This window comes from Amblyomma maculatum, chromosome 3 (genome assembly GCF_055883805.1).
Source record: "Amblyomma maculatum isolate TAMU_Amacu chromosome 3, ASM5588380v1, whole genome shotgun sequence".
Lineage (NCBI taxonomy): Eukaryota > Metazoa > Arthropoda > Arachnida > Ixodida > Ixodidae > Amblyomma > Amblyomma maculatum.
The window spans coordinates 178796705-178816706 of record NC_139346.1 but is presented as its reverse complement, the minus strand read 5'-3'; positions in this window follow the sequence as shown (position 1 = coordinate 178816706).

The window sequence follows — 20002 nt, the reverse complement described above, 5'->3', positions numbered from 1 at the left end:
GCCGCTATATTGCGAGGGAGCGGGCGCCTAAGTGAAAAAAGTTAGGAGGGACTTAAGCGACTAAAGTAGTGAAAGACGAAAGCCTGAATGTCGCTCATTATGCTACGCAACTGGCACTGAATAGTAATTAAATAATTAATTAGTCATAGATTATTTATTAGCCACTAAGTATGTAATTAGTAATTTTTCGCCGATTGGCATATAAGGCACGCATTCGCGCATAGTGTGGTGGTGCTCTCTGATGGTCAAGACCTCTATGACGTGATCCCGCCTCGGCCAATCAGAGCCGCCGAAAAAGCGGGACATATTTTATCCACGACAGCATGAGCCATTAAAGGCTTTCGCCTTCATAATATAATCGCAAACATATTTAAATGACGAGGCGATTTGAAACGTCGACAAGGGTGACGTAGCGAGAACATTTGGTGGCGCTGAGCCGATTCGACCGCACGCACCTCTAATCCCGAAGCCAGATCAGAGATAAATAAAACCTGAAATCTATGTGCCCTGCGATTATTTTTTTCTGTGAAAACATTTTGACGTTGCCAGTTTGAATTTCGTCGCTTTCCCGAGATAGTAGCCCGCACACCTTGCCAGTAATTTCAACCATCATGGTGACGGGGTGGAGGGGTGGGGGGAAGGGGGGGGGTTCTCTGCTCGGATTCTTATGGTTGTTTCAGTAGCTCCTTTTTGTCTGATGCCATACCTCTACAGAGGGAGACTGGTTACATAGGCTGCGAAGTGTGAAGCACCTCTGAGTATGCTGATAATTTCTCCGTTGTGTCCCCGGATGTCGGATGTCGCTCTCAATGCCAGGAAACCTGATTCGGTTCGCTTTTAGTTTATTTTATTTATTTATAATAAATACAGATACTGCAATCCATGAAGGATTTTAGCACGGCGGGATATAGCATTGCGAGAAAACAATAATCGTATAGGCAACGGAACGAAGTGAAGAAAAAATGCACTGCCATATGAATACAGTAATATGAAGAAGAAAAACTAGACAGTCATGTCAGTACAAATAGCTTAATTTTAACTAAATGCACTGCGTGAAAACAAAGGAAAGCAAAAAAATCGAAATAAGTATATTTGAAATTTTACGTCATCAGTTGAGATGGGCGGTAAATAAAGACAAATAAGGTTGAGTCATTGTTATGTTAGTTAAGATTTTCCAGTAATTCACAGTTCTTGGGGAAAAATGAATCTTTAAAGGAATCATTTTTTAAACGGAATGATGCCATTTTAGTTGATGCCTCTGCCTGACCGCATATCCAGAAGAAAGTGTAACCATATCATTGATGTTATTGTATATTGTTCATTTACAATATTATACATGAATTTTAGCCTGGAAACTCGATCACGCTGTGTTAGTTGCGGTAAGGTGGCTCGTTTTAAAAGTTCTGTGACAGAAGTCCTGTTAGAAAAAATACTGTATATAAAGCGGGCAACCTTTTTCTGCACATGTACGAGCTTTCTGATGTTGGTTTGTGTAAAAGCATATCAAATAACTGGGGCGTAATCAAGCCCCGGAAGTATAATATTGTTATATGCTAGTAAACGGACATTGCTTATGGCCAGTTTTAAAGCTTTTCGAAAACAAAAAACAATTTACGATAAGCGTTAGCAGTTACTTTATGAATGTGGGGATTCCATTTGAGGTTATTGGTAACCCGCAGCACAAGGTATTTGTATTCTGTTACTTCACAAAGCAAAATATTGCACTCAGAATTGCTCTCCAGACAGGGTCCCAACGACGCTTCCCGCTCAATGCGCACGTGCTTTGTGATGTAATCAGTCGCCCATTTGGGGTCACTACTGCAAGGAGTACACTCGATGGCCAAATGCAAACGCTAAGCTTGTGAATGCGGGCTCCGCAATCGCCGAAATTGCAGACCCGAACCCCGCATACTCGCGCTAGGCATACTAGTCGCGGAACGGGCAGGCAGTTCGGCGCCGACTGCGATTTCTGGCCAAGTTCATTGCTGATGAAAAGTGAAAACATACAAAGCATAGCTGCTCATTTTCCTTCTTATAACACGGTTAAGTTAAGGACAAGAGCAACTGGTCATGCCGTAAACACATGGGGCGTCAAGTTCTGCTCGGCTTCTGATTTGACTAAACCAAACATCGGGCGACCGTCCGCTGGTCAGTTCCGTCGGCGTCGCGGGGCCTAAAACCTCACACTATGGTGATAGGCGACCATTGGTCATGCTGGCGTCGTCGCCGGCGAAATGCGACAGATCAGTGCGTCGATAACCTAAAGAACGTAACCGCGCAGCACAATGACTAAGACCGTGCCTGAACTATGCCAAAGAAATATACATTACTCTGCATCGTTTTGGTACAGTAACATGTTCATCAATCATTTCTCCATGGGTATGAATGACCACTATGCCATTCGTCCACGAAAAAAAAAAAAGCACAACAGATGTGTGCTTTGATATTGCAGCCTACATTGCAGACGATGCTCCGCCATCTATTTTCGTGTGACGTCACAAGTGCATTTCAATATTCCAGTCGTTCTCGGTGGGAAGAGTTTCCTGATTGCAATTTCAATCGCGTATTTTTTTATACGTTCCACGCACTAGGCACTGCAACTTTGCGAGTAGAGTCACAGACCTGTATAATATTCACAAAGGCATAAAACGACAATACACGAAAGACCCTAGCTGCCATCGCCCTTTTAATGAATATTTGTGGTTGGTAGATTAAATATGATCGAATACTAAAGAACCACCCCGGCGTAGTTTTCTACGGTGCTATGGCAAAGTGCAGTTGTGAAAAGAACCTGTATTATATGTTTAAGTAACATTGCAAAAAGCACGTGCTTTCAGGCTAGATATCTCTTCACCTCAGATGACGGCCGCCATAATTTGCCCGGAGGTGGTAAAGGGTCGGTCACGGTTAATCCCTTGTGTAATGATATGACGTGACCAATGACTGATTATGTGACCAAGTGGCAGTCACGTGACTGTTATGCTTGTTATTGATTCTACTTAGCGTTACCTTTTTACTCACGTGACCACTTACATGTGTTTAACTGGTTCTCAAAATGCCTAACGTCCCCCTCGCCACTTCTGCCTATGTCATGCTGTCGGTCCAAGTTACTGCCGGTCTCAGTCGACTCCGTTGGGCTGGCAAACGTAGGAGGAACGATATGCAGCCGCCGGCTCTGCTCTTAAAACACGTCGGCGCAGCGTTCAATACCCAGCTGTAGGATTTAATTTTTAGGTTATAATAAGAGATGGCCAACGGACCAAAAAAAATTCAAAAAGCCATTAACATTCTCAAAAGGGCGAAGTGTGCGTCAGCATACCTTCTATAGCACTTCGCGAGATCAAAACTGATTTTCTGTGCTTGAATGGATAATCTAATCTTCTGCCACATTTTTATCTTGTCGTGCTTTTGTGTTTGTCTGTCTTCCGCTATTCTTTTTTTTTTTGTAAAAACGAGATGTATATAACTGACGAAAGTGTAATAAAAAACTGGTTGTTAGTCAGCTTCATGTCACCCCTCTCTTTGCTTTGTCTCGTGCTAGCGCTATTTTTAGCCACATATGACAGATTTATACCGCAACATACGAGCCATCCATGACGAAGAGCACAATAGCTAACAAAGCACTCCGGGCCACATCTCTCACCGATATGGCAATGGTTCCTAAAGTACCAGAGTGGCTTTCCAGGGAGCCATTTCCGTTTCCTTTTTATTTTCTTCGCACGTATGCGTGCGCTGATTGCCGCCATTCCGCTTGACAGCTTCGCAATAGACAGACCAACGAAGAAAAGAAGCAAAAGCAGAGGACAAATTGTACGCCGCGGGGAGACCGCCGTTGCGTTTGTTCCCGGCGTACCACACATCACCGGAAAAGGCTTGCCGAGAACACATGCGATATAGGCGGGCAAAATCAGGCGTAAGAAGCCGTGTTATATGGCACCACTTTTCTTTTACAAGTCCACATAAGCACACAGGGGGTTAGTAATCCCTTACTCAGACCGAGAAAACACGTGACATACGCCGTGTCATGTACAACACCATCATGCCGTTCCGGTGGGGACTGCAATGAGCGATAGATGCGCAGTTTTTTATTTAGCTTTTTTGCTGGCTGTCCCCCCCCCTCCCCCTCCCCTCTTTGTTGCTCTTTCCGTTTCTTTCCCTTTTTGTTTTCCTGGACCAGGTAGCACTTGTTCGAGTAATTCTTTTCTATCTCAGAAATCACAGTTATGATGGGTTTGGTGCCTGATGCCTGCGATGACAAGAGCGTGACGTTAACAATCCCTCCTTTACTTCTTGTTGCAACTCGATAATGCGCCCTAGCAATGTGCCGTAATCGTGTGCCGTTACGTTCATGGGCTGGCAATCGATGGCGGTAAAAACGTCTGTGTCTATCACACATGTGTGATTATGTGGTTGATCAGCTCTATCGAATTTTGAAGAGCGAGCTGTACTCTCCGGGCTACAACTCCGGAGTTTACCGGAGGCCGGCGAAAAATATTATTGTCTTCAGGAGGCCCAACCTCGTCTTTTCTCTTTAGGCCTCCGAGTGGAGATCAGGATATATCAGACCGGAACTCCCGAGTTCCCCAGGTGTTGGCGAATGACCTTCAGTGCTTTGCAAGATCAAACTAGTACTTAGTCGTTTTGTTTGCATTTAACTTTCACGCATGAAACAAATAACCTATCGGAGTGAATTCGAGCTTATCAGGTTCAAATCGGAAACCCGGGTCTTGAACACTGAGCCGATCGTCTTAAACACTGAACCACTGCGGCGGATACTTTCGCTCGTTGTAAGCAGGTATAAGTAGGGTTCAACTTCCGCCATTTTTTATCCTGGTTTTTGTATTACTGAGATATTTTGCTGTCTACGCTATATAAAACTAGCATCTAGCTAGTGAGCCCAGGAATAGGCACTAGAAAGATGAATTGAAATGGGCGTGTTGCACCGATGAAGCAAAGCGTCGTCAGAACCAATGAATGTTTTTATTGTCATGTTGGCGGCCAATTCCTCACAGTACAATTGACCAAGGCACTTGAGTATGTGTTGGTTATAAAAGAGACAAGCAGAGAATCAGTGTGCCCATGTCTAATGCGAGGAAATTTGCAGTGAGTGAGGCACGAGGAATGGAATGAAGGAGGTGATGGCTATGATGTTTTTTAATGCGCTGTCACTTGCTTTTGGGGTGCATGAGCCGTTCGTTTTGAAGATGTGCCTATTTCTTTGAAACAGCACGAGGCTGCTGGCGTCTTCCACCAGTGTGGTGACAGTGCCAGATTTTGACACTGTGACGGATTCTGACTATGAAAACTCCAGAAGCGATGTTTCCTGTTTCTCTCGCTCCTGTGCAACAAAATGCACAATAAATCTTATGAGCTTTGAACAAGGGGAGGAAGTGTGAGAGCATGCTAGAAGCCAGCTGTTGTAGTTCTGTGCGAGGCATGTAGAATCACACTGCAACCTTTCAGTGGCCTTAGCCTCATCGTCACCACCGCTGGCAGAAGTGAAGGATGTGCAGGCTTCGCCACTGGTGAGACAGGTTCATCCTCCCGTCATTCTTTAAAATCTTCAAACTCCGACTTTGCCGGACTAGCACGATTGTTATTGTTAACACATTTTTTGCCCGAACTGTAACAGAGCAACATTGCATTCAAATAACCAATTGTGCTCTACGAATACAAGATCTATTCATTTCAAAATCAAATCTCGTCCCTCTTTCTTAACATCGCCTCTATAAAGCAGGGTAGTTTCCAACAAAGTATACAGAACATAAATATACTAACATCGACAGCGTGATGGCGGATTCAAGAAGGAGCCGGCGCGGTGCAACAATTTCAGTTATCGCGGTGCAGTTTGCAGCTGAAAGTCCTTATGCCGAGACTATTGCCGACACCAGATTTCTTGGAATAGGAAACTAAGGTTGGTGCCTGAAGTTGTGTACAAGATTTCAAGGATTCGCGGAAGATTGTTTCTGGCTTGGAAAGCTTGCCAGACAAGTGGTATTTTGCTAGAAGATGTAGCATGCACGCCTCTTGTAAGATTTACGAATATTATTGGCATGATTTGCGTTACCGTTTTTCTATAAGGATATTCTAGATAATGCGCATCACGTTAAATTTATTGCGATAGCAATACTGCGTCAGGTTTCGACCCGTCGCGTCGTCCCGGGAAGGGCCACATTTGACCTTCAACAACCAAGAAGAGGAGACGAAGACGAATACTAAGAAGAAAGAGAAGATGACGAATAAGATGAAGATGAAGAAGATGTTGATGATGATGATGATGATGAAAATGATGAAGTTGAAGAAGACGGAGGAGATGAAGAGGAAGAAATGAAGATGATGATGAAGAAGATTATGAAGAAGATGAAGAAGAGTGCTCGGTCACCGTACACTGATAGGGCGTGATAGAGGAACGATTTAGCAGGCAAACGAAGCTTCCGCCATTGCTATCGCAGTTCAACTAGGGTTAACCAGAGATAAACGACAACTAACTTTTTTCATGACTGTACAGTTATGAACAAATAAATACGAGATGCGGATTCGCGAAAAAGCATAATTTATGAGTTTTATCTCTATGCAGTTGCCTGGTATATACTCTTGTGGATTGAACACACGTCTTCTTATCCTTCTGTTGGTTTCAAAGATCTGCTTTGCGTCGTAGCATAGAATTACGTTTTTGCACAAATCCAGAATTTTCAAACTTTGGTCCATTACTGTACACAATTGAGCGTATAAACACTTTTGACGGCGCGAAAACTGTTTCTCCGGAGTTGATGGGCACACGAAAAGAAATGTGCCAAGCGTAATAACACTCATGCTCAGGTACATATAACGCATTCCCAAGAAAAGGACACGTTTATTTCAACTCAACGCGACATCTGTATTCGGTGTTGAACTATTCCGTCGACTGACGTATTAGCAGAGTAGTAAAGTTAATACTTATCAACGGAATGGATAAAAGGTAGTCGCAAATATTTTCTTGCAATAAAATTCATTCAAAATTGCACAAACATTAACTGCGTCATAAGCTAAATTTGTGAGCAAAACATCCAAAGTTATCAGCTTCTAACACCGATTACTTTTTGAGGAATACTGATTACCTGTTCTTCACTGACGGAAAAGAGCTACAGAAAATTTTCTGCTGTCACGCCAGAATTTCTGTGCGGTTTTGAACTGTTGTAACAGCAGATATTTATTACTAACATCAAAATTTGGGTTACAACAAAAAATACAATTGAGCTATAGATACAGAAACGTGCTACAGAACTATAAAAAATTACTACAGAATGTCAGAAAAGTCTAACGATAGAGCTACAGAATGTTCTATTGTATTATTGGCACGGTTCTGTCGCTTTCTCTTTTTTGTTTGGATTGGGTTCAAAGGATCTGATGGTGAATTCCAAACGCAGAACAAGAGCGGTCCGCAAATCTCCGTGATAGAGCGTCTGAATTCGGCTGCGAAGAGCATGCACTCCGATCTGCGTTTAGAAACCTCGTGCTCCAGCCGGAGCATGCATGGCGCTGCTCTTCCTCCTCCCTCGAGAACTGACGAATGAAGTACATGTCATTCCTTGCGCGTTCCCGCGCTTCATGGTTTCTTGTGTAGGTATCGTCTGTTTTCAAATCTCTAACTGATCCACCTTGCTCCCTCTGCTTCTTTAAATGGTGTTCTCACCGCACATCCGAGCGCGTGCGCACACGGTAAGAATTCTTCCCCACTTTTTTCTTGAACCAAACTAAGTCGCGATTACACATCTCTCGCGCGTAGTCTAGCAGTCGGTTTCCGAGTTGATGTCTTTAAAAATATTAATAGATACTATTTCTGCTCTCCGACTCACTGCCGCCGTCAAGAGCGAGCACTCTTGACGACACTCACGGCACTCTTGAGTGCTGCCTCACGGCACTCTTGAGCGCTCTTGAGCACTGCCGTCAAGAGCAAGCAAGAGCGGAGTGGATTCTTAGCAGCAGGGCTATGATAAGGGCCAGTTTGTTCTGCATGTTTGTTCTCAGCGCGCTACGATACATTAACAAAACGTAAAAACAGACAGGACAAATAAGGGACGAACCACTATGTTCGTCCTGTCTGTTTTTACGCTTGTTAAATTGTTAGTGCATCTTAGCGCACTGAGAACCAACGTCCATAGCGGCGGCCAGCACTGATCGTCTGCTACAGAGTGCAGAGGGCGGAGCCGACGCGACGCAGGCGACACACGGAAATGAAGTGCGTCGCTGAAGGAATACGTCACGAAAACGTCTCGACGGCACCGCTGGCTGCGCCGATTTCGGCATAGTAGCCTTGACAGGTCCATGGAGTAACCATGGCCCGGCAACTGATGTCCACCTGCCTGCGTTTGGAAGGCGCGATTCGTGTTCAGGATCTGCGTTCGAAATTCAGTTGCTCTATAATAAAGCGCCCCAGCTGTGCGATTGGAATAAGACAGTAAAGAAACATAGCTACTTATATACAAAACACTGTAGGTCCTCAAATAGCGTATGGAAGAAGAAAGGGAGCTTGATGTTCTGGTGCCGCCAACGCGGGCACCTACGATTGCTACTGGCACGAGAAAAGTATGGGGAACTCTTTTGATAGAAAGTCAGTGCGCTCACTGTGGAAAAAGAACTTTAGCTGTCTCATCTGTTTAGCTCATAGTCAGCACTCTAGTTCCTGGATATTTTGTTGAAAAATTCCTTAACCAGCATGGAGCTGACATATATATATATATTGTCACGGACAACAGGGCTAGACGTAACAGACGACAAGACGAAGCTGTACCAGCAGGCAAAACGTTCGGCGCTCAGCACGCGAGTCAACTTCAGTGTCCTCTTCTTCCAGGCGCAGCAAGAAGATGGAGACACCAGGTGGCATTACTCCCCCCCTTAAAAAAAAGAGAAATAAGGGACGGAGCGCGAGGTAGGTCGATGCCGACTTGGTCAAACGGCGTCCGAGGTGGAATAATAGGTTGGAGCAAACCCGCGGGTTTGAGAGGAGGTACCTTCCGACGTTGACACTCGCGGCAGCCTCTGACGTAGCGATGGACGGCGTCAGAAAGTTTAGGCCAATAATAGGCTTGACGAACTCGAGCGAGTGTGCGTGCAAAGCCTAAGTGGCCGGAGGTGGGCTCATCGTGGCAAGCAAAAAGGATGTCGTCGCGCAGGTCGGCCGGCACGACAAGGAGGTGCGCTCGATCAACAGTGCTGGAGTTTTTCTTGAATAAAACGTCATTCCGAAGACAGAATGCAGACAGGTGCCTTCCAAACTGACGGGGGACGTCAGCAGCGCGACCCTCCAGGTGGTCAATGACAGGTCGAAGTTCTGGGTCAGCTCGCTGTCGGGTCATTATGTCTGAGGCATTCACTAGTCCAAGAAACCCTCTGTCATCCGTGACGTTATCGACAAATCCGATGGGTGCCCGGGAGAGCGCGTCAGCATCTTCGTGCTTCTGACCAGATTTGTACACAATGGAGTAATCAAATTCTTGGAGGCGAAGGCTCCATCGTGCTAGGCGCCCCGATGGGTCACGGAGATTGGCCAGCCAATACAAAGAATGGTGGTCAGTAACGACTTTAAACGCACGGCCATAGAGGTAAGGCCTAAATTTCATAGTTGCCCACACAACCGCGAGGCATTCCTTTTCCGTAGTGGAATAATTTGTTTCAGCGCGGGAGAGCGTGCGGCTGGCATACGCAATGACCCTTTCCACGCCAGCTTGGTGTTGTACGAGTACAGCGCCAAGGCCGATGTTGCTGGCGTCGGTGTGGACTTCGGTGGCAGCGTCTTCATCAAAGTGCGCAAGAACAGGGGTAGTTTGCAGTCGTCTGCGCAGCTCCGCAAAAGCCTCCTGCTGCTCGGCAGCCCACACGAACTGTGTATCATCCCGCGTGAGGCGGGTAAGGGGTGCGGCTATCTTGGAAAAGTCGGCGATGAAGCGGCGGTAGTACGCACACAAACCCAGGAAACGTTTTAAACTCCTCTTCCTGGTAGGAACGGGAAATTTTGCGACAGCGGCAGTTTTGTCGGGGTCTGGCCTAACGCCTGCGGCACTCACGAGATGACCAAGAAACTTCAACTCTTTGTAGCCAAAGTGGCACTTTTCGGGCTTGAGCGTCAAGTCAGCTGACCGGAGGGCATCTAATACTGCTCGAAGGCGTTCAAGGTGTTCTCCAAAGGTTTCAGAGAACACGACAACGTCGTCGAGATAAACTAAACAGATTTGCCATTTGAGGCCAGCGAGAACGGTGTCCATCATGCGCTGAAAAGTAGCCGGCGCTGAACATAGGCCGAATGGCAGCACTTTAAACTCATACAGTCCATCTGAGGTAACAAAAGCTGTTTTTTCACGGTCCCGCTCATCAACCTCAATCTGCCAGTACCCGCTCTTCAAGTCAATGGAGGAGAAGTACTGGGCGCGACCAAGCTTGTCGAGCGAATCGTCGATACGGGGCAGCGGGTAGACGTCTTTTTTAGTGATGTCGTTCAACTTTCGATAGTCAACACAGAAGCGAAGGGTGCCATCCTTTTTTTTCACAAGCACGACAGGGGACGACCACGGACTGTTGGAGGGTTGGATGACACCATCACGAAGCATCTCCTGAACCTGTGTGTATATCGCTTCACGTTCGGTCGTTGAGATGCGGTACGGCTGCTGGCGTATAGGGCGGGCATCGTCGGGAGTAATTATACGGTGCTTCACAAGAGGCGTCTGCCGAATTTTCGATGATGTCGCGAAACAAGCACTGCATTTTAAAAGAAGAGAACGTAGGTCGTGCTGCTGCGTTTCCGAGAGATCTGTACTAATATCCAGACGATCAAGGGATGGGTGCACATTTTCAACTTCTCCGAACGTAAACATTCAGAAACGTCCGCTAAGGCGTCGGCGAATGCGATAGCGGTAGCGCGGAAAAGATGGCGGGGCTCGTTCGTGAAGTTAGTCACCAGGAGCTCAGATCGGCCGTTACGGAGATGGATGAGACTCCGCGCCGAGGTGATACCGTGGGTGAGCAAAAGGGACTGGTTGCCCTCAGCGACCGCCGTTCCGTCACGCAGTTCATCGCAGTTAACGGTCACAAAAACACTGGAACGTGGCGGAATAGAAACGCTCTCGGCGGAAATTCGAAGAGGGGCGTGGCTTTGGCGGTCTGCGGTGTCAGTATCATCCGCTTTCTCAGTTGAAAAGGTCACGGTACGCTTCCGGAGATCGACAATGGCCCCATACTCCCGAAGAAAATCGACACCAAGGATACAGTCGCGGGAGCAGTCAGGTATTACAAGGCAGCTTACAACAAACGTGGAGTTGCGAATTTGGACTCTCGCCGTGCACTGACCGCTCTGAGTTACGACATGCCCGCCAGCGGTTCGAATCTGCGTGCCAGACCATGGCGTCATCACTTTTTTTAGAAGCGCCGCTAGCTTCCCGCTTAAAATGGAAAAATCAGCACCAGTGTCTACCAATGCGCTAACCTTATAGCCGTCGAGGACCACGGGTATATCCAGCGAGAGTCTATCTTCACGTGTACGAACTGTCGTCGGGGCCGTCAAGTCGCGGTCGCTCACAGGTGGCGTTGTCGGGGGGTCTTCGTTGCGTCGATTTGAAGCGGCCTCGCCCCCTGAGGTCGCTGTCTTTAGTTTTCCCGGCTCGGACTAGACGGCCGTCGCTGCGCCATCCAGGAGGAGCTGGGCTGCGAGGATAGTCGGCGTGGAGACGGAGATCGTGACTGTCGTCTAGAAGTTGGCGCCATGCGCTGCTGGGCTACGTAGTCCTCAATATCCCGGGGTCGTTGGCCTAAAGGAGGGCTACGCATGTCGATGGGGAAACCCTTCAGTCCCAGTTGTCGATATGGGCACTGTCGATAAAGGTGGCCAGGTTCTCCGCAGTGGAAGCACAGGCGCTGCCGATTTGGGGCACGCCACAGGTCTGCCTTTCGGTAGGGTGGTCGGCGGTTGTCGATGTACGGTTCGGGGTGGGCTGAATACAGCGAGCCTTGGTCGGGTGGCGGTAATTGTGTGGAATCGGTTGGGGCACATCGCAAGATGTCCGCATAGGTTGGCCGACAGGGCTCGGTGGAAAAGGATGGCGGGTTAGCGGATGGTACCGAAGGCCGAAATGCTTGTTGGAGCTCTTCTCGGACAATACTAGCGATAGAGCCGATCGTCGGCTGGGGAGCACCGAAGAGCGTCTGGAGCTCTTCGCGCAGAATGGACCGGATGATGTCGCGAAGAAGGTCCGGACTAGCCCCGAAGGCCGAATGCGGCTCCTTGAGCGAAGCGGCGAGTACCGGCCTGTCGTAGGTCGTAGACCGCTGCTGGAGCATCCTTTCCATCGTGACTGCCTCCGAAAGAAACTCTGCAACTGTGCTCGGCGGATTGCGCACGAGCCCAGCGAACAGTTGTTCCTTAACGCCGTGCATGAGATGGCGTACCTTTTTCTCTTCGGGCATGGCCGGGTCAGATCGTCGGAACAGCCTAGTCATGTCCTCCACGTACATGGTTATGGTCTCGTTCGGCATCTGTATGCGAGAGCGTAAAGCCCTTTCCGCTCGTTCTCGGCGATCCGGGCTGGTGTAGGTGTCCAGGATGCAGCGGCAGAACTCGCGCCACGATGTTAGGGCGCCTTCGCGATTCTCGTACCATGTACGAGCGCCATCTTCCAGGCTGAAGAAGACGTTCCTGAGCTTTGCGGCGTCGTCCCACTGATTAAATGCGGCGACGCGTTCAAACTGGGTGAGCCAGTCTTCGACGTCTTCCGTCTGACAGCCGTGGAAAACCTTAGGCAGTCGTGGGTGCATGACAGGTCGAGGGGCGGCTGCGGTGGTGAATTCCAACGGCCCGTGCTCAGGTGGTAGGCCTAGGTTCCTCCGGCTAGTGCGGTGAACAGGCGTGTCAATTGGCACAGGACCTGAATCCTGGGTATGCGGAGGAGTGCGGGACATATAGTGGGATCGATACCCCGCACCTCCACCAAAATATGTCACGGACAACAGGGCTAGACGTAACAGACGACAAGACGAAGCTGTACCAGCAGGCAAAACGTTCGGCGCTCAGCACGCGAGTCAACTTCAGTGTCCTCTTCTTCCAGGCGCAGCAAGAAGATGGAGACACCAGGTGGCATTATGTACACAACACAACGAGAGTACAGTCCTATGTATTATGTAACAGAGCCAGGTAAAGGGGTACCGATAAAAAAAGACGTTTTTTTTTAAGTTTCACCAGACAAGTGCCATATGAAAAATAAAAGAATCTTACAATGAATTGAAATGAATGGATGCATTTCCTTCCATATCACTTGGCGAGCTATAAAATCGCACGCGATCAGATTGAAACTAATAGTGGGATTCGTATATTGCATTGAGCAGGCAACTGTGTGAAAGAGATCGAATTACTTCTACTTCAGCGGTCCCCTTTGCGCCTCTTTTCATAAGCATCATTTGTTCATATCACATTAATGGAAATCCGTACAACTTAGCAGGGATTGGCACAACTACAGAAGATAATAATTCAAGCTGAATGCCTAATTGTTATGAAAGAGGTTTCTTTTTCGCATGCGCATTATATTGATACCGAATAAAACGGTACCTCATTAAAAGAAACAAACGAGCCTTCGCACGTAACCCCTTGCTTGTATGTCGCCACCGCTCAGTCGTCACGTCCCACCGAAGTATCATTGCGTATACACGATGGCAAGCTGTCTACTTTCATACGGTTCCGATGATTAGGTTCGATGGCACGTGTCCACTACGCACCGTCTTCACAGATGTGCCCGCGAAGGGAGTATGCGGAACCCTGCTCTCGCCTACTTTGGGACAGTGAGAAAGGCAGCCGACTAATACTCATTTTTGTGCACGCTGGCGCAAGAAGCAGATTTCGTGATGAGAACCGATAAAATGAGGCCCTTCGGCTCACACGTTACGACACAGGGTTGGGTCATCAAAAGTGTCGCTCATGAATAGAGCAACGAGTTCTGGGTTCTCGGTCGTGGTTTCATAAGCTTGGGAGGAATTCAGGACGGTGGAAGAAGGGGACTAGGGAGAAAGGTAGTATAAGAAGAAAAGAGGTGTTACACTACAGCAATCGTACGCTGGCCTGTCTGCTCATTGACCGTGCATAGCGCAGCCCTCGCAGGGCCGAAGGACGGAGTTGACAATCCTGTCCGGAGTCGAGAGACACACATTCTAGGCTTGATTGAGGACGGTCAAGGGACGCGCCGAGGAACAAAAGGAGATGGCATGCTTTGAACGTCTGCGGTAGAGGTAAAAACACTAGCAAACGCATTGATGGTGTCCACTCTTAGGTGGATACAGATCAAGCAAGGCGCCTATGCACCGTCTGATGTTAGTCCACATTGAAGAACCCCAGGAGGTCGAAATTTCTGGCGCTCTCCACTGCGGTGTCTCCCATATCCCGAGTTGCATTAACCCATTAAACCTGTACAAACCAATCCAAAGAACTTGTAAAGAATAAAAAAAAATTTCATTCTTTGCCTATTGGCGCAGTGGTGGTTTGCTTACATTATCATGAAAGACGCGTCTTTTGACTAATGGGCAGGTGGTGAGCAAGATTCAGCCGTTTATTTTAGCACAGTTTCACATGACATTTTACAGTCTTTGTATCCAGGGTACACATTTACACCAGGAAGCAAAAGTTTGTAAATGCTAGTAAAACAGCTAGATCTGGGAAATGTTTCCAACTCGCACAAGCAATGCCCCATTCTACAGCTTACTTTGACGACCTGGATCGAAAATGCAAACCGCCTTATGACTTACACGCGTTCAAAAATTGCAAAGCTGCCAAATGCGTTCTTTTGAAAAGAGCTAAAAGCTGATGGTATTTCATCCCAGAGTTGTGACCGAGGATGAATGTTATTTGAGCAGTCATAACAACTATTCGCCAGCTCATTACTTATAAAAACATATTTTGAGTGCACCCGCCTCTACTGTCCCTTCAAAGTGACAGTCAGGTAATAAATAATATTAGGAGACCAATAATTTAGAGTGGAAAAAGCTCGTGATAGGAAAAAAAAATATAAAAATACTACAACCTGACTAACGTGCACACCCCCGGCACAATCTGGCTGAAGAAAGGGTATTATTTTAACATATAAATTTCCGAAAACTAATTTGTTTTCGATTTTTAGGATATCATTAGTAGAAATAAATGTTTAATTTTAAATCTTTTTGTTTACTCATTTATGTGTCGTATTATGTATTATTATGTATTATGTATTATAACGAGCACCCTCATTTCCCCTTAATTGATCTGCTTGTAGCTTACGGGGGTCTCGGTTCTGGCAGTCTTGAGGCCATAGGTAGCGTAAGAGGGTTCTAGCACAGCTTTCGCCCTCGTTCTTGATCACGTTCTACGTGACATGGCGGTAACAAAGGACGTTCCACGTCCGCCGCTATGATTGAGGGTGGCGCTGGTGAACACTCTCAAGGTTCGTATACAGACAACATAAATACCGAAGCAAGTAGCAGGGGGAACAGCGGCCGATGTAGCTCAGTTGGAAGAGCACCGGACGCGATATTCGAAGGTCGTGGGTTCGGATCCCACAATCGGCACGTTGTTTTTTCTTCTACTTTGCGTTTAATTATCTTCCCCTAAACAGATTACATTACTAATTTCTGTGATTATCCAAGTAAATATAAAAAAAAAAGACAAATTACCATCCCCAACGCTTTCCTTGGCCTCACCCACTGTTGGCTTCTTTCCTTCGTGTATTATAACGAGCACCCTCATTTCCCCTTAATTGATCTGCTTGTAGCTTACGGGGGTCTCGATTCTGGCAGTCTTGAGGCCATAAGTAGCGTAAGAGGGTTCTAGCACAGCTTTCGCCCTCATTCTTGATCACGTGCTACGTGACGCTGGCGGTAACAAAGGACGTTCCACGTCCGCCGCTATGGTTGAGGGTGGCGCTGGTGAACACTCTCAAGGTTCGTATACAGACAACATAAATACCCAAGCAAGTAGCAGGGGGGACAGCGGCCGGTGTAGCTCAGTTGGAAGAGCACTGGACGCGATATTCGGAGGTCGTGGGTTCGGATCCCACCATCGTCACGTTGTTTTTTTCTTCTACTTCGCGTTTAATTATCTTCCCCTAAACAGATTACATTCCTAATTTCTGTGATTATCCAAGTAAATATTAAAAAAAGACATAAATTACCATCCCCAACGCTTTCCTTGGCCTCACCCACTGTTGGCTTCTTTCCTTCGTTCGGGCAGGAAAGCATTTAAGAAAAATTCACTTTTGCGGTGAAGAATTTTCTGTCAGAATACGACTGAAATAGTTGCTTGAATCGATGGGTCGTTTGTTTTAGAGGCCGATATCCTGGGCAGCCAGCAGAAGGAATTTTTTTTTTCATTTTAATTGATTAGGTACTCTTTGTCAACTAGGTAGCCAGTCGGTTCGTACGCACGACTTGACTGTAACGAGTCCAGTCGAGTCTGTCTCTCCTTTTGTCTGTGGGAGATCGCCTTGACAGATAACAATCCAAAAGGGTACCTACGCGCTGATTCAATCTTCCTCTTGTGCAAATGATGTAAATGCTGACATCTGGAGTGGATAAACGTCGCCTGTATGCACTGGCTATCTCGGAGACGAGACATCCCTGAGCTTAGTTTTCGTTTGTGCATTAACAATAAAATAAAATTTCCCTCCACTCCACCCAGGAAAGAAGGACCGATGAGCGAAGGGGTACGGAGTTGAAAGACGAAGAAGTCTTCTTATTTACATCTTCGACGAATCAATCCAAAACCAAGAACAAGAACGAGAACTCCAATCCCGGACACTCACAGTATTATAGAGTTTCTGTTCCCTAGGTTCGACTGGTAAAAGGCGGGCCCATAGTCGAGGGAGTATCCTGATCAGTTCAATATCGCGAAATTACACAGATTATCGCTCCTGATGACACGCATTCGAAAGGATTTGTAATTGATTGGTGAGGAGGACTTGTCTTTAAGGCAATGATGATGGCGGCACAAGAAACGCCCATTGTCTGCCAGTGGCACATGTTCGGGGTGCACACCTGCGTCAAAGTAACCGATGCGCGCCGCCGGCACGCAGAGGGAGAAATGTAGCCGTTCCCTTTCTCCCTTATTTCGGCTGCCCAGAAGAAAGAATGGCCGCGCAGTCTCCCTGGCGGTATCAGCCCGTACGGAGCCACTTGAGCCATTTTGACCCCGATCGTGCGCTCGTTGGCAGAAGTCGTTGACCGACCAAACAACGCTGCATTCTTCTTCGACTATTCTGCAATGGCTGTTTCAAGTCGCGTCTCGCCATCCTCCATGGCTTTCGGGTTAATGGCTCTGGGCATCTGCCTGCGTGGTCCGAGCTGGGTACTTTTCTGTTCAATTCGCCTTCGCCGTTTTAACAACAGATTGTGGTGCGATACAAGGATCAGTGTCATAGAGAGTTAATTGAGGCGTTTAACACTGCTCGTGCAGGAGGAGGGTCTGTAAGAAGCCACCATTGGTACTGACCAAGAAAGACTTAAGGAAAATAAAACAGCAGCAGACACAGGACGGAGGCTAGAGACAACACAGGGCGGTTATGATTGCGGAACACAGTGCACACTGTTCTTCAAGGGACAAAGAACACATAAAAGAGCCTACGTCCGGAGACACATAACTTAGCAGGGTAGATGTGTAGGCCAGTTGGTGAGACATAAGGAAAAACCGCCCTGTGTTGTCTCTAGCCTCCGTCCTGTGTCTGCTGCGGTTTTATTTTCCTTATGTCTCACCAACTGGCCTACACATCTACCCTGCTAAGTAAAATTCTTAAATGGTTGCTGATTAGTTTCACTTGCTTATGGTACACCTTGTGGAGTTCGTGCTGGCTATTTTGCCCTAAACGTTTGATTTACGTTCCTTCTTGCGTTCCTTTCTGCATTTATACCTGATATCTTTCAGCAGACAGAATAGTTAGAAACCAGCGCTCTTTTAAATCTGTCGATGTCGTGGCATATCTTGTATTCTATTCCCGTAGCTACACAATTTGCAGTGAACCAACCAGACTAACAAACAACTGTTCTGAAATGAGAGTCCACTTTTAGTAACATCTAAAAGCGGCTGTAGCCACACGCATCAAGATCGGATCTCACAGTTCAGTAAAAAAGGTGAGATGCGTCTGGCATCGATCCAGTCATCCAGGTTCAGCTTGCAAAACTTGCATGCAGGGTAGAAATAAAGTTTCTTTTTTTTTATGTGCATTGCATTATGCCTTATATTCATTACTCGAGTAGATTTCGGTACATTCTTCCGTCTCACGAAGTCCCGCCGTCATTATCTTCGGTATCTAAATGATGTCAGTGCAACCAAGCTTTTAAGGGCCACTGCTCAAAGGAAGCCGCTTTCTCGATACTGCTTCACTGAGCTCTGAGTCCACGCCTGGTTTCACGGCGGACAGGGCAGGCTCAGTAAGCAGTGTGGCAGGGAGGAGGACGAGAGAAGGCGGGTGCGCTCCGGTCGTAACTCACGCGGTTCGACGACCTCAGTGCTAATGAATAGTCCTGGCTAATTTATTAGCACTAGCCTCGTCTTCCAAGTGTTCTGGGATCTTACGCCCGAGCACCCTTGCCAGACTACCCAATACTCAGTGTGGTCTCAGTCGTAAGCTCTACCCATTCGCTTCAGGTGAATACATGGCGGTCGATAGAGGGCCAGGTCTACCTTTTTCGCGGTACGGACACTTAAGCGTCGTTATAAGTCTTATTTGCACGTAACACGAGAACGTCAGAAAGCTGCCACGAGGCATGAGAAAAAACGAGCTGTGGCGTTGGTTAACTCATAACGCTAGAAAAGCTAAAATGAAATGCAGAAAACACTGATTTCGTTGCTGAACACATGGAGAACAACCACCCGCGTTAATTTTAATAGTATTGATACCTTAAATATACGTCCCATACTTCTACCAGTTATTCACTTTCTCCCTGCGAAGGGCATTGAAAACATATATAGTATTGCCTTTGCACCTGTCTTTCTTGATGCACCTAAACGAGATGAAATGAGTTGTATAACCCGAGATACTTAACAATGAAAACTCTAATTCAGTAAGATCGCAAGCATAAAGTTGAGCTCACACTGCTAGAGCACCAAACCATGCCACAAAAACGAATGCATGCGCCCAAATGCCGAAGGGTCTAGACTTTAATCTTTGGATCAATGACGAAAAAAGCTAATTAACAGTTTACAAGCATACAACGACTGAATACATTCTGAGCTTTAAAATTTATATTTTTCTTACTTTTTACTGTACTTTTAAGCCGAGAAAAGTGAGCTCTTGTTCCAAGTAAATTACCCATGCTTTGATCCCTTGCTTGTGGAATTAGAAGCATAAGACGTTCATCAATCAGTCGACTGTAAGGAGAGTACATGTCGGCATAGAAGCGTACGTGGCACGCTTCCTTTAGCCCATCTACAGTGTCTACTTCAGTTGCTAATGTGCTCTAATTATCACCTTTCGGATTAATAGAAAGTGCAGGAATGGAGGTCTAGATTCTCAGGGTCGCGTGTCCTAATATGGCTCGTGCCATCACGTCAATGCAGGTATTTTCCTCTTTCGCTGGCAAGCCTACGTTGGCCAAGGGGGATAAACCTTGAGGATAAACTGACATTAAATAAAACAGGAAAGAATCGGCTTCACGCAATATATGCACATGATTGATGTGACCGCATAAATGAAGGGATCACAACAAAAAAAACTAAAAGCTGTGCGATAAATTACCTCCCGTGCTTTGCTTTCTTTTTTGTCTACATTTGGAAACAATGCTTTTTTCCGGTATTCAAATACCTGAGAGGTAATTTTTGTTGCCTAACATAAGTGTTTTTGACAGCCACTGAAATGACGAAAGCGTATATCATAGAGTTCATAATCATATTGAGAAGCCACAAGACAGGCCCAAAAAAAATTAAGAAAAGCCTTTTTGGTGTTTTCTGCAGCTTTTTCCGAAACAAAATCTCTTCGTTGAAGTTGCTTAAACTATGGGTAGGTAAACTTTATTTTTTATATGCGTGTTT